The 13,296-nt window shown below is 46.9% G+C and overlaps 1 protein-coding gene across 1 annotated transcript in view; it reads right to left on the bottom strand.

Annotated features, from left to right (window-relative positions):
• The window catches only part of SMOX (spermine oxidase), a 56,259-nt gene extending 44,011 nt beyond the window's left edge, over positions 1-12,248 (bottom strand). The window contains exon 1 of the mRNA XM_040591203.1: positions 12,095-12,248. The gene's annotated coding sequence lies outside the window, so the exon portion shown is untranslated. The remainder of the gene's footprint in view (positions 1-12,094) is intronic.
• Between the last annotated feature and the right edge of the window lie 1,048 nt (positions 12,249-13,296).

Genomic DNA, 13,296 nt, shown 5'->3' with positions numbered 1-13,296 from the left:
AGATGATTCAGCTGCGAGGATTTGCCAGCACTGTGGTGTACAGGTTTAGATTTCCTAATGATCTTGACATACTGGTCCAACATCAACAAGAGGAAATACTTAAGAAAGAGTAGTCACAGGTAAAAGCACAAAACCGGGGAGCATCTTCCTATACAGCAAGACTCCAGAAAAGGCTCTGGCATTCTACAGGGTCAAGGTATAACTGCAAGGTTCAACGATGTCCCACAGCTGCGTAACGGCAAACCTCAATCTGCAGTGACAACACATGGCAAACACTTAGCTATAGCTTGCAAAGTTTTGCCCTTAGCTTCAAGGAGCTGTACAGTTAATACGCTTTTTATGAAAGCGGACTCAAGAGAATCTTATGGAAAATAACAAAATTAAAATACACCAGGTATGAGATTAAGCTGGACCCACTTAAGCCAGACATGTTCCTAAGAACAGACCAGCCCAGGCAAGCAGGCAGGCCACAGCGTGAAGGAAGCCTCCTTCTCACATCAAGCCGGAAAAATCTGGAGTTCAGCTTCTCTGAGTAAAACACCCTGGCTTTATTCTCCATTTAAAAACAAGCTAATGACCATCAATGTAGATGAAATAGGCTTAAAATAGAAAAACAGACCAGAAACTACTTTTTTAGAACCCCGCGTGCTTTCACTTCACACCCCTCTTCTTCCAGCACACTTGCCCATATAAAAGCTCCACGTAGGTCAATGTGAACACAACTTCTTCACTGTTCTGAAGCAACTCCCTTATTAGCAGATCTTTTAAAGAGTGACCATCCTAGAGACACTTAACCTGTCCCCACAAATGAGGAGATACAGATGGAACACAAGGTGGTTAAAATGTGGTTGGATCACTAAGCTCAAAAAGTAGCAGCCAACAGACTGAAGTCTTTAACTGGCAGCCTTTTATGAATGGCATTCATCAATGAACAGCCAGTACCGACCCTGACACATCTTAATTAATTCTCTGGATGACGGGATGGAGAGCTTTCTCACAGACAACACCATGCTCGGGTGAGCAGTCGATACACTGGAGGGCAGGACCGCCCAGGAGCCTGGAAGAATGGGCTGAAGGAACCATCATGAAGTTGAGAAATAGAAATGAAGAGTCCTGCACCTGAGAGAAAAAATACCCATTGTCAGCACAAACTGGGGACTGACTGGCTTGAGAGAAGCTCTTCAGAAAAGCACCTGCTGGTCCTAGTGGGCAATAAGGTAAACGGGAATCAGTAGTGTGCCCCTGCAGCGACAAAAGCCAGCCACATACTGGGATGTATTGGGAAGGACAATAGCCAAGAGCTAGGGGAAATGGCTCTTCTTTTCTTGGCACCAAGGAGGCTGCAACTGCAGCACTGTCCAATTTAGCTGTGCTTCCCAGAAAAGGCATTGACAAAATCAACATCAGTGGAGCACCACTAAGGTGGTCTGGTCACTGAGATACATGATGTAAGAGAACAGAATGAGGGAACAGAGTTTGTTTAACTTGGCGAAGAAATAGCAGTTAGGGGGGTATCTAATGTCTGTCCTCAACCACCTAACTAGGGAGTTACAGACAAGATGGAGCCAGACTCTTCTCAATGAGTATGAACAAAAGGACAAGAAACAATAGGCAAGCAACAATTCTCCTTGCAGCAAGGGAAATTCTCATCAGACAAGAGGGAAATATTCCTCACCATGAGAGCACTAGGTATGGCATCAACCTGCTACACTTAACTGGAAAAGGTCCAAAACTTGATCAGGGAATCTGACAAGAACCCTACCTTTGAGTCTTGGCCTGCTTGGAGCAGGAGGTCACATGAGAGAGGTCTAGATGTCCTATGCAACGTAAGTTGCTCTTCAGTTCTAAGAAATCATTATGAAGGAACACACTGAACAAGGGACTTTGCCCAGTGGCCTACAGTGCTCTACACTTTTTTGGTGATAACAAGACAGAGAACAGCAGAGCTTTCACTGCTGTTTGAAACAGAACAAGGGAAATTGGAGACTCACATTATACAAGTTATCATACAAAAGCTCTGCAAGAAAACTGTGCGGAATTCAAAGAAGATACATACTGATAGTTCAAACAAACAAAAATCAAGACTACTCCTCCCTACCTGCTCTTCCCACTGCAATAAACATGAGTCGACGCCAAAAGGTGTTTCAGACCTGTCCAGACCAGTCTTCATTTTGGTGTTAACTTCTCCAGTTGTCTCAGGACAAAGGCTGTCTGTATGCAGGCATACCTTTCATACATACTCCCTACTGTCTCCCACTGAAAGGTATAAGAGGTGTTAACAGATCTAGAGAAAATGCCTGCAACAACATACACAGACAAGTTTTTCAGTATTTTCCCCAAAAGTTAAGTGACGCACTCCACAAGTGCAGCACTTAGATACAATTCAAATGAAACTGCCACCTTCTTCTGAGTATCCTGTAAAATGAACCCCCTAAAACCTGACAAAACAGATACAACTATGGTGTACAAGAAGGTCAATGAATGCAAACCATAGTGTTTTGTGCAATGTGGACATCTGTCCACTTGGAAGCAGCAAGACCCAAATTCACTTCATCCAGACAGACAAGCAGCTCTCAAATATCTCTGTCTGTCACATGACAGACATTTGGAATAATTTTCCTAAAATTATAACAATCAAACAACAATCAGCTTCAACCAAATTGCTAATTGTTTTAAAGCTGGCTGGCATGTTACCCAGTTACTTCATTAAGAAATGTTTCTAGTGCTTATCTGCTGCATTTTCTCTCAAGTTTTGTGTTTCAGTGCTACATTTCCTCTCAGAATAATCTCCACAGCCACATTTTACCAGCTTTAGAAAAAAATAGGTGAATAACTGTATCCTTCACAGAAATGAAGAGGTAGTATGTACAAAATCAGAAGCAAGAGCATAACCACTGCAGAGAGGGAGACTAGAAGGTCACCTGTGAACTGCAGCTGGGAGGTCAGATCAGGAAAGCACAACTGGCCCAGCTGCAATCCAGCTAATCATGGGGAAAACCTTGGTGAGAGCTGCTGGCAAGGACTTTCACCTTACAACAGAGAAGCACTATTCTGGAAGAGTCGGTGAAGATCTGTAACACATCCCTGTGGAAAAGATGGCACTTGAGAGCAAGAAGAGCGTATGACCTGTTTTTATAGTGGGTGAAGAGACAAAGCCATAATGAAACCTTACATGACAAAACACTATCTACGCTGCTGTCAGAAAAAAAAAAAAAAAGAAAAAAAAAGAAAAAAGAAACGCATTTCATACCCCAAAGTGTACCTATGAGAATCATAAAATTGTGTCTGTCGGCTCAGTACAGGCAGGTACCAGAAGGAGCACTGCAGGCAAGTTTTGGGCCCTGTGGCTCAAAACCGACGTGGCCCAGACATTCCCAAGCTCTGCCACAGGGGGCTGAACAGCTCTCTGTACAGTAACAAAAGGGCAAGAGGTCAGCAATTTTCAAGTGTAGCCCAAGAAATTGAAGTCAGAAACTAGGAAAATCTTGGTAATGGCAAGAACAATGAAGGACCTTAAAGGATCACCCAGGGAGGATGGGGAAAGACCATCACTGGAGGCTTTTAACAACTGTGTTGGGCAAACATCTGCTGGGAATGTTTAGATAGATCTGACCCAGTCTTGGGGTGGGAGGTCAGATTAGACAACTTAGCGAGGTCCCTTCCAGCTCTGCTGCTTTCTTCTTGTAACAGTAATATGACAACAGAACATAGCAGCAGCCCCAGAGCACACGAGCTTCCCTAATATTTTCATGATATGTTGGAGACATGCCACGAGATCCTGTGCGCAGCAGTTGCCCACTCCCACATGGTAACTTCTGCCTCCATTCCTGGAGAAGCGATACAGAGATAACACAAACAATTGGTCTTACAGAACAGGCACGTGAATGGGATCTCCCCACCACAGCCTTCCCGGTGAGACAGTCCCTCTCACATCCCACAGCACGGGGACACTTGTTAACAGGAGCTCACGTGCACTTTTTCTCCCACTTTGCCTCCTTCACATCTCACCCTGCAGCCAGAGGAGCTCTGTCATTTTTCTCTTTAGGCCTTTCTTCTGTTCCTCCTTGTTATATTTTCATGCGTAAGGTCATCAGGACCGGATCCTTTTCATGTTTGGGGAAGCCCTGAGAAAAATGTCTACACTTCTAACAATAAAAAAGCTTGCAGATTGTCTGCTTAGCATTACAGACTCCAAACTCCCCTCCAGCACTGCCTGTCCCTCTGCTCAGCTGGGATCTTGGCACAAGAAATCCCACCTGCATAAACTCCTTGTGCAGAAATGCCTGGTTAGTATTGACCTTTTGGTCACCCCCAAGATCTGCAGCCTTCAGTGCTTCCTACTGGCTTGCCCACCACCAGCTACTGAGAGCAAAGCTGACTTCATGTAGCACTCTCACCAAAACTTTGGATCCCCTCCTAACACGCAGGGAGCCCCCCACAAAGTCCCGGACCCCACCCCAAGGGAATCAGCAGACAAAAAGGGTAATGACCCAGTGTTTAACTCTAAAGCCCGTGGTTGCATTCAGCCCTTTGTCAAGTTCTCTTCAAAGTCCAAATAGAGGCACCAGATGCTATTGTATAACCGGAGTAATGGTGTGAGCTCCCCATGATTACAAAGGGGACATTTAATTTAGCCTACTATGTTACTGGAAGCAGTGTGTTTCCGCAAGCATTAATTAACAGCACATAGTGTTCTGTGAGATTAGACCATCCAAGCAGCAGAGTGTAAACTGCAAGCCCCAAAGTACTAACCTTTCTCTCAGGGTTAAAGCTGGACCTATCAACTTCAGCAGCAAAGAGCTTTTAGGAGTTTTTGCTTCCCTGTGTGCCCCCCACAACTCCTCCCAGCTCACCCTTGTAAACGCAAAGCCAACGTCCAAGCTCTCAGTCCTATCTGACCCTGAAACCACACAGTGAACAAGTATGACAGAAGTGGTCCGAGGCAGAAATGCCCACGCTTGTGTGCGCATCTGTGAGTACACCCCAGCACATCTGAGGGCAGTTTTGCAATCCCAGGAAACTTAGATCCAAGTCTGCCACTGTCCTTAAAAAGGACACTCCTGACTATATATGTAGTGCTGACAGCAGCAGTCATGGGACAGGCCACGGATTGGATCCAACTGAAAAATAACCCTATAAAAATAAGTAATAATCTGCTGCCAGGTGTGTGGGCTCCCTGATCAAGATCTCTCGCCCACAGTCACTCCAGAACATGCACAAGAGCAGGATCAACCTTTCACTAGAAGTGGCACCTTAAATTTCTATAAGTCACCACTGAGACTATGCCCTGATGGGGGTGGAGAACAGTTATGCAAGAGAGGAAGCAAGCAGTCAGAGATAGGACAGCACAGCAAAAACATCTTAATGTAGTTTCACTGCTGAAACCAGCATGTTGCAAAACGACGCTCCTTCCAGCTACCCGGACTTTCTGAAAGGGTCTATGATTTTTAGGAGTTTAACCAAAGGATTGCCAGACACACTAATGATGCACATCCTCCTAGCAGAGTCCTCTGGGATCACAACTATGACTGATTCCAAAAAAGAAAATCCTGTTAGAAGAAAATTGGAGATCAAAGCAGGAGGTTACACCTACATCCTGGAACATGCATGCCCATGGGACAGAAGAATTTTTAATCCCGTTTCAGAATAATGTCTGACCATCCAACAGAAACATTTGGTTAGCGCACTTGAACGTTACACCTGTCCAGTCTCTTTGGGAGAAAAAACATTCCCCACTGCCCTGCAAAATGAATTAAACTAAACAGAACTCTTAAAAAGGAAAAGAAAGTGCTTCTTTCCTATGCAATTATCAGCTCAGAGATAGGCCAGGACTACCTTCTTAGCTTAGCATAAGGTGTTTTCTGGATACATTAGCTACAAGTTAGCTTGAATAGGTACTTCAACAGAAATGATCCAAGTGCTTGCTTCCCCACCCCCTCCCCCCCACAAAGTGTGCAAACATCATCATATCCTGTCCAATAATTCAGTCATTCCAAGCATGCCAGCAACCTACGCTGTTAAATGCCACTCAGCTAAATCTAGAGGACACATTTAAGAAAAATCTGGCATTATGCAGAATGATGAACAATGAAGAAATTAGTAACTAGCTATCCATTCTTCAAAAATTATCTACCTCCATTTAGTTCCTTACTTTGTCAGCCAGGGAAACAAGTATTTTCTTACTGCTTAAAAGGTAGTTCCTGCCTTTGAACTCAGTAGGTAAAAAAAAAAAAAAATAATAATGACATTTTCAAGCCATTATAAAGACTCCGCAGCCCTTTAAAGACCTATGGGATAAAACAAAAGCAAGTGACCAAATCTGAAAATTCCCCACAAGCTGAAATCCTCTTTATTTACATCAGCTCAGCTCTCTGGGCTCCCCACAGGTAAGAATCTGCCTTGCTAACTGTGACCTCCATTCTGTCACTGATCTGCTCTCTCCAGCTTTCTCCCCCTGTCCTCCTACTCTCAGAAGCGAGATAAACATGGTCTCAAGAGGATGACATGGAAAACGACTATGAAGAAGAGATAGGAGACAACCAAAGTCCTGTGTAAATCACTACTCCAGAGCTGCAAAACATGTTTCTCTCAGCCTCAGCAAGCTCCCAGCCACCATCATTTTGAGTTCTCTGAGAGCACTAACAATAGCCATCTTGTTTCACCAAGACTTAAAGGATGGCCTGGTAGCAAAGAACTGCCCTGAAATAGCTCAGGGATCAAACTCCAGTGTGAAAAGCAGGGAGGAGCTTTTTGACCCCTCCTGCATTACGTTCCTGCTGATTAGCTTATCTCACTACCTTCAGAGCAACTCAGGCCTTCCCGCGTGCCAAAACACTGCCTGCTGCGTCCATCCTTACAATCTCATGCCCCTGGCCCCAAGATGTCACAAAACAAAGACTCCAGCGGTCACAAAAAAAAACAACAAACCCGACCAAAGCTGCACTTAAAACCAAGGACATGATAAAAATTCACAAAGCAACAGCACTTTGTAAAAATCTCATGCATTTACAGATCTGAAACGTCTTTTTAAAGATCATTTAAAAATGTAAAGGCCAGGTTGGATGGAGCTTTGAACAACCTGGTCTAGTGGAAGGTGTCCCTGCCCATGGCAGAGGAGTTGGAACTAGGTGATCTTTAAAGTCCCTTGCAATCCAAACCATTCTATGATCTCCAGAGGAAAAGGTCACCAACATACACAGCGCCTCACCCAAAGCAAAGGTCTGTGTCATGCTGCTTTCAGGTTCAGCCTGCAAACAGGTTGTATAAAACCCCCTCATGTTGTGTTATCCACAGCCAGGTGGACAGCATAGGGCTGCCAGTTGAATCCCCACCACCTGCACAATGGTGTTCCAGCCTGCCATCCAACCGCTACCCCAGGGTCCCCCAAGGGTGCTGGTTCTTATACTCAATGCCTTTTCTACCTACACAATGAATAAAGAACATGCTGCATATTTTGGTGATGTGATGGACGCACTCCAGTCACGTCAGACAGTTGGAGGCAGCCTCATGATCACAGGCCCTGGTTCTCATGGGGAACTTCAAGCACCCTGGTATTTGCTGGAGAAAAAAGGCTGAGAGAGCTGGGCCTGTTTAGCCTGGAGAAGAGAAGACTGAGAGGGGATCTTATCAATGTCTACAAGGGCAAGTGTCAGGAGGATGGGGCCAGGCTCTTTTCAGTGGTACCCAGCAACAGGACAAGGGGCAACAGGCACAAACTGCAACATGGGCAGTTCCATCTCAATAAGAGGAAGAACTTCTTTCCCTTGAGGGTGACAGAGCACTGGAAGAGGCTGCCCAGTGAGGTTGTGGAGTCTCCTTCTCTGAAGACATTCAAAACCCACCTGGATACGATTCTGTGCAACCTGCTCAAGAAGAACCTGCTTTAGCAGAGGGTTGGACTAGATGACTGCCAGAAGTACCTTCCAACCCCGACCATTCTGTGAAGGTAAAGGACAGTGCCAAGAAGTCCATAAAGAGCACACACCCCGCACAGTCAAAGAGCAATACCACTGCAACACCAACTGATGATATCCTACTTCAGAAAAGACAGTTGCATGTGTGAAGCTTAACCTCAAGAGGCTTTATTACAGGTTGCAGCGGATCTTCAGAAGGTACTGGGAGGAGCTGAACCACATAGGCTCCCAAATATGGTCCAAAACACGTTCTCAACTGTACGCAGACACACAGGACCTCAAACTCAGGTCCTTACAAAGCCACCCTCCCAAGCAGAGCCACACATGATGTGGAACGGCTGCACCACATCAACATGTTCTTTAGGTGCCACAGTGTACACGATGCTAATTGGAGTCACCATGAAATTTTATATTCCAAGTAGTGCATATTCCCACCCACAGTATTTCTGGAATAAACCCACTTTTTACAAGGGTATGTAGTGCATGCCCTGCATACACCTGCTTTTTACAAGGGTATGTAGCGATAGGACAAGGGAGGATGGCTTTAAACTGAAAAAGGTAAGTTTTACATTAGATATTAGGAAGAAATTATTTACTGTGAGGGCGATGAGGTACTGGCACAGGTTGCCCAGAGCAGCTGTGGATGCCCCATCCCTTGCAGTGTTCAAGGCCAGGCTGGACAGGGCTTGGAGCAACCTGTTTTAGTAGAAGGTGTCCCTACCCTTGGCAGGGGGGGGAGATCTAAATGATTGTTAAGGTCCCTTCCAACCCAAACCATTCTGTGATTCTATAATCTTCTCTCAAAATAAAAAGAAACCACTGAAACATGAGATCTAAAATAATAATAATAAAAAAAAGTGCCAAAGATTTGTAACCAATTTCCATGGTGACTACTATAAATTCAAGTTACATTACTGTGTATACACCCACGTGCCCTCTACATGGGGCATGGAATACCTGGACACATCAAAGCCAACACATCAACAAGAGCTGATTAAAAAGGGACACATCATCAAGGTCACTGAAAATTTTCATATTCCCTCAACTGGAACACAACAAAGATGACATCACAGTCTGGAAACACCATGATGTTCTGTGATGCCATTTGTTAAACTAGCCACTTCTTAGGAGTCTAAGAGGTCCATCTTAGGAGACACTATCCCTCTCCTACACTACTACTGTGCTACAGATTAATTTTTGCATCCAAGCAGAGCAGGACAGGTCCTTAAGCCAGAGGTTTAGACACTCTCTTGAGGAGGAAGAATTCAAATCCATTCTTCACCCACTTCATTTCCAAGAGGTAATCTTTTCACCTCTATTATTTACTGCTCTGAGACAGTGTTTTAGCTCATCAACAGAGCTAAAAAATCCAGTTATTTGATTTCCATAGACTTGACTTCATTAACTTCTGGAGAGGACTAATGTTTGTGGCCACTGGAAAAGGATATTTCTACATTTTTCCATTTTCTGGTCTGTTAATTATGGTTACTGAGAGAATGAGACAGCAGTTATATTTGTGAAATACAACAGGCTGTATTTTGATATTTGTCAAAGGCAAAGAGAAAATTATTTCTATTTTTTTTTTTATATAACCCAATCACACAAAGTAAGTAAACCCACATACTTCAGAAGTCAGCATTGCCATTCTCCTTAGATCCTCATTTGGGGCAGCAGAAAATTAGTTGGAGAATCTTAGGTTTCATTAGAAGGGATTGCTTTTCTGTGGGGTAACAGTCTCTGAAAACACAAAGCAATATAACTGGGGTTGAGAGAACAGGCAGCTACACTTTTGTAGCAGGCAGCAGAAATACAATACACGCAGCAATACCCCTCCAAGCATCTGAGGCAGAGATGGGCAGGAGTCTACTACCATTTTTTGCAGATGGATGACTGCAAAAAACCCAAATCGTACTACCCGGCTAAGGTGGAGACCATAAAAGAGCATCAACACACCTCTTAGACCAGAGGATCCTGTACAGAGCCCATAATCCACTGTCTCCTATTTGTGAAGAACGTCAGCAATTTGACAGAGCTTTCCAAATTCTACCTCAGCCTCTCCACCCCCACCAAGTCAAGAGATATTTTGCCACCCTAGGAAGAGACCATGTTTCAGAGATACCACAGCTGTAGCAGCACTCAGGCACGTTTTGGTGAGAGAGACACAACAGAGAGAAAGCCCTCCCAAGTGAAAATCAGAGAGGGAAATCCATACGTGTTTTCAGCAACAGCAGAGACAAGGACAGGAGCTCACAGGACACGTGTGATCTGTTCGTGGTGCTCCAGCCACACACTGCCATTTCAGCCAAGCATGGCACAACTCAAGAGCAGTTGCTCCAACAAGCCAAAGGATTGAGCCGGACAAATAACCACAGTGCCCAATATCAGCCAGCATTTTCAGGACTTAAAAGACCCAGACCTCTGCACCTATTTCCACGTATAGTTTGGTCAAAACACCAGCTAGATGCTCCTCTAAACCCAGAGATGCCAGGTAAACATTTGAGTAGCTATACAATGATTTGGATCCAGGCACTGAGTCAGACCCAAGACGATCGGTTTTTTGCCAGCTCAGTAGTCACCCAAATTTTTTCCCAGTCTGGCTACCCACTCTACAACAGGGGTACAAGGGAAAGACAGTACTGTCTTTTTTTAGAGACAAAGCCAGCTGAAATTACGGACCTTGCTACTCACTGAAAAACACTGTCTATCTGCTCCACAGCAGTGCCATAAAAGATTAGCAAGTACTGGGCTAACAACCTAGAAAGGGAAAAGGCCCTAGGAGAGCAAAGTGTTATCATTAAGTCAATAAAACAACATTTGTAAGACTGCAAACATACAGCGTTCTTGCTCAATTTGCAGAAATGCTCCTAGGCTTATTTCTTGTCCTCCACTAAACCTGTCTGGTAACTCTGGGAACAGGACTATGTCGTATAGGCTAAGGGAAAAGTGGATCAACAGGGTGAGCTAAGGACAGAGCTCTGGACACAACTATTTCTGCAGGATCACAGAGTAGACACGCATTAGCTGATACATATGGTTTCACTTTTATGTAAAGCTTGTGTTTACTTCTAAAATATCAGGGCAATTACAGCTGGCCCCAGCACTGGATTTGAGATGGTGTGCCTATATGCCACGCAAAGTGATTTTTAGAGGTGATCAGAGAACAAGGGTCCAGTGGAACAGCTGTATTTCTGGGGCCGAGAATGTAAACTGCTAAAAAGCTTTGTTTTGAGATCAGGTTCGGTAACTGGCAGTTGGCTTTGTGCATTTCACTACTGCGCGCCTGGGACTAATCCCTCATCCACCACAGTGATTTACAAGACGGAGCAATTCTGCAGAAGTCAATGGATCTGACTGAAAACACGAGATCGGTATGAAATGCCAACTCCCAGTATTGTAACAGCTTTGTATAAACAAGAAACACCAAAAGGCAAATGAACTGCAGGTCTTCACAGCTGGTAATTTACATCGCACCTCACACATCAGATTACGGTGACTTTCCTACTTAACCTTTATTCTTCATGTCATTGCCTGGAACACCAAGGCAGGGGAAGCGGAGGCGCACACGGACACACACTGTGCGCAGGCGATACGCTGACATAAACACACAAGAGAATAAAAAAAAAAAAAAAGCTCAACAAAAAAAACCCAACCAAAACACCCCAAAAGCCCAGCACAACGGCACACGGCAGTGGGCACCCTGCCCTGGGCTGAGCCCCGCGCACTGGGGCCAGGCAGTGGTGCTTTCCCTCACCCCCCAAAACCCCAGGCAGGGATTAAACCATCACCCGCAGCTTCCCGCTCTCCACCTGGCCTCGGCGTGGCACCAGCCGGCATTTCTTGGGGCTGCGGAACGAGTGTTTGCGCCTTTGCGAGGGAACGCGAGGTGAGGTGTGTGGGACGGGGTGCCGGGGCAGGCCCCTCAGGCAAACGCCCCCTGCCCTCCCGCAGGCTGGGGACCCCCGTTGGCCGTGTCATGAGGGGAGGCACCGCCGAGGTGGGCTCCGGCCTGCCCGCCCGCCCCTCCACGCCCGCAGCAGGTGGCCGGCGGCCAGGCCGGGGTGCGGCAGGTGCCGGCCGGGGGGCTGCGGGGCGCCCGTCGCCCCGCTGTGCCCTCTAAGGGGAACAGGGGGGCCACCCCGGCAGGCGGGGAGGGGACCACCGCCTCCCCACCCGCCCCGTACCTCTCTCTGCGGTGGGCGGAGGGGACGGGGTCTCGCCGCCCGCCCGGCTCGCCTCAGCGCCTCGCTCCCCTCCCGCGGCTGAGCAGCTCCCGGCGCGGCTCCGGCGGCGGCTGCTGGCACTGCGAGGCGAGAACCAGCGCCGGCCTGTTTTCCAGCCGCCTCCCCTTCGGCCCGCCCCGGCTCCGCCTCAAGTATCCCCCGCCTCCTCCTCCGGGTCCTCTGCCTCCTCCTCCCCCCCGCCCGCTTCCCCCGGCGAGCCGCGGCCTGCGAGCGCCCGGCCGCCTCCCCCTGCGGCAGGCGGCGGAGGGAAGCCCTCGGGCCGGCCCCAGCGGGACTGCGTAGGCCCCGGGGCTGGAAAATCCCCCTCGCCTTGGGGACAGGCCTGTCAGGGGGCGGCGTGGAGGGTGGCAGCGCTAGAGCCCCTCAGACACACCACCCCGGCTGAGCTGGGATATATACTCTTAAATACCGCTGGGCACAGAGCCTCCGCCGTGCAGGCGTCCCCCTAATTATATTACATATAATAAGCAAAAAACTCGTATGTAACGAGCTGGGAGATGGCGTTCAGAGCTCTAAAGCTGAGGAGATGGGAGTCTCCTGCTTCTGAATTTGCTGCTCTTCATGCAGCTGCAGGCTAAAAGTTTTCTTTCTGAGCAGCAGCCCTGTAAACAGCACTTTTTACTAAATTATAGCCTCTTTCCAAAAAAAGAAGTTTGCAACCAGGAAGGAGCAATGTGTAACGCACGGGATGGGGATCCACCAGCTGAGCTGAAACACTCAGGCATCCCCCAGCCTTTCCATTAAACACTGGCTAAAATTGCTTTTGGATGTCTGGAGAAAAGCTGCGCCTTGGATGAAAATCAGTCGTGTCTGCAAATTGCCTTCAAGCGGTTTAAGGTGTTATAAAACACCCCCAGCTGCTGCCGGAGGTGCGCACCTGCATGACTGGCGTGAGGTCGCTCAGCCAGCTGAAACATCTGGAGAAAACAGCAAGAATAACGTGGGGTTTGGCTTTCACAGCTGCAACCAGATATTAAATACAACTGTGCAAACTTTTCCGTTTCATATAGATACTGTTTGCAAGCCACTTTCTTCCAGACCTCGCGCTCTTCTGACTGCCCTTTACTGCTGCTGTCACTGCTGGGATCAGTAGCTGCAAAGCACCTCGAAGTACTCAGGTGCTGAAGCCATGGTGGTGTTTG

The sequence above is a fragment of the Falco naumanni genome, chromosome 1 (genome assembly GCF_017639655.2).
Source record: "Falco naumanni isolate bFalNau1 chromosome 1, bFalNau1.pat, whole genome shotgun sequence".
Lineage (NCBI taxonomy): Eukaryota > Metazoa > Chordata > Aves > Falconiformes > Falconidae > Falco > Falco naumanni.
This window is presented reverse-complemented; position numbering and strand designations above follow the sequence as displayed.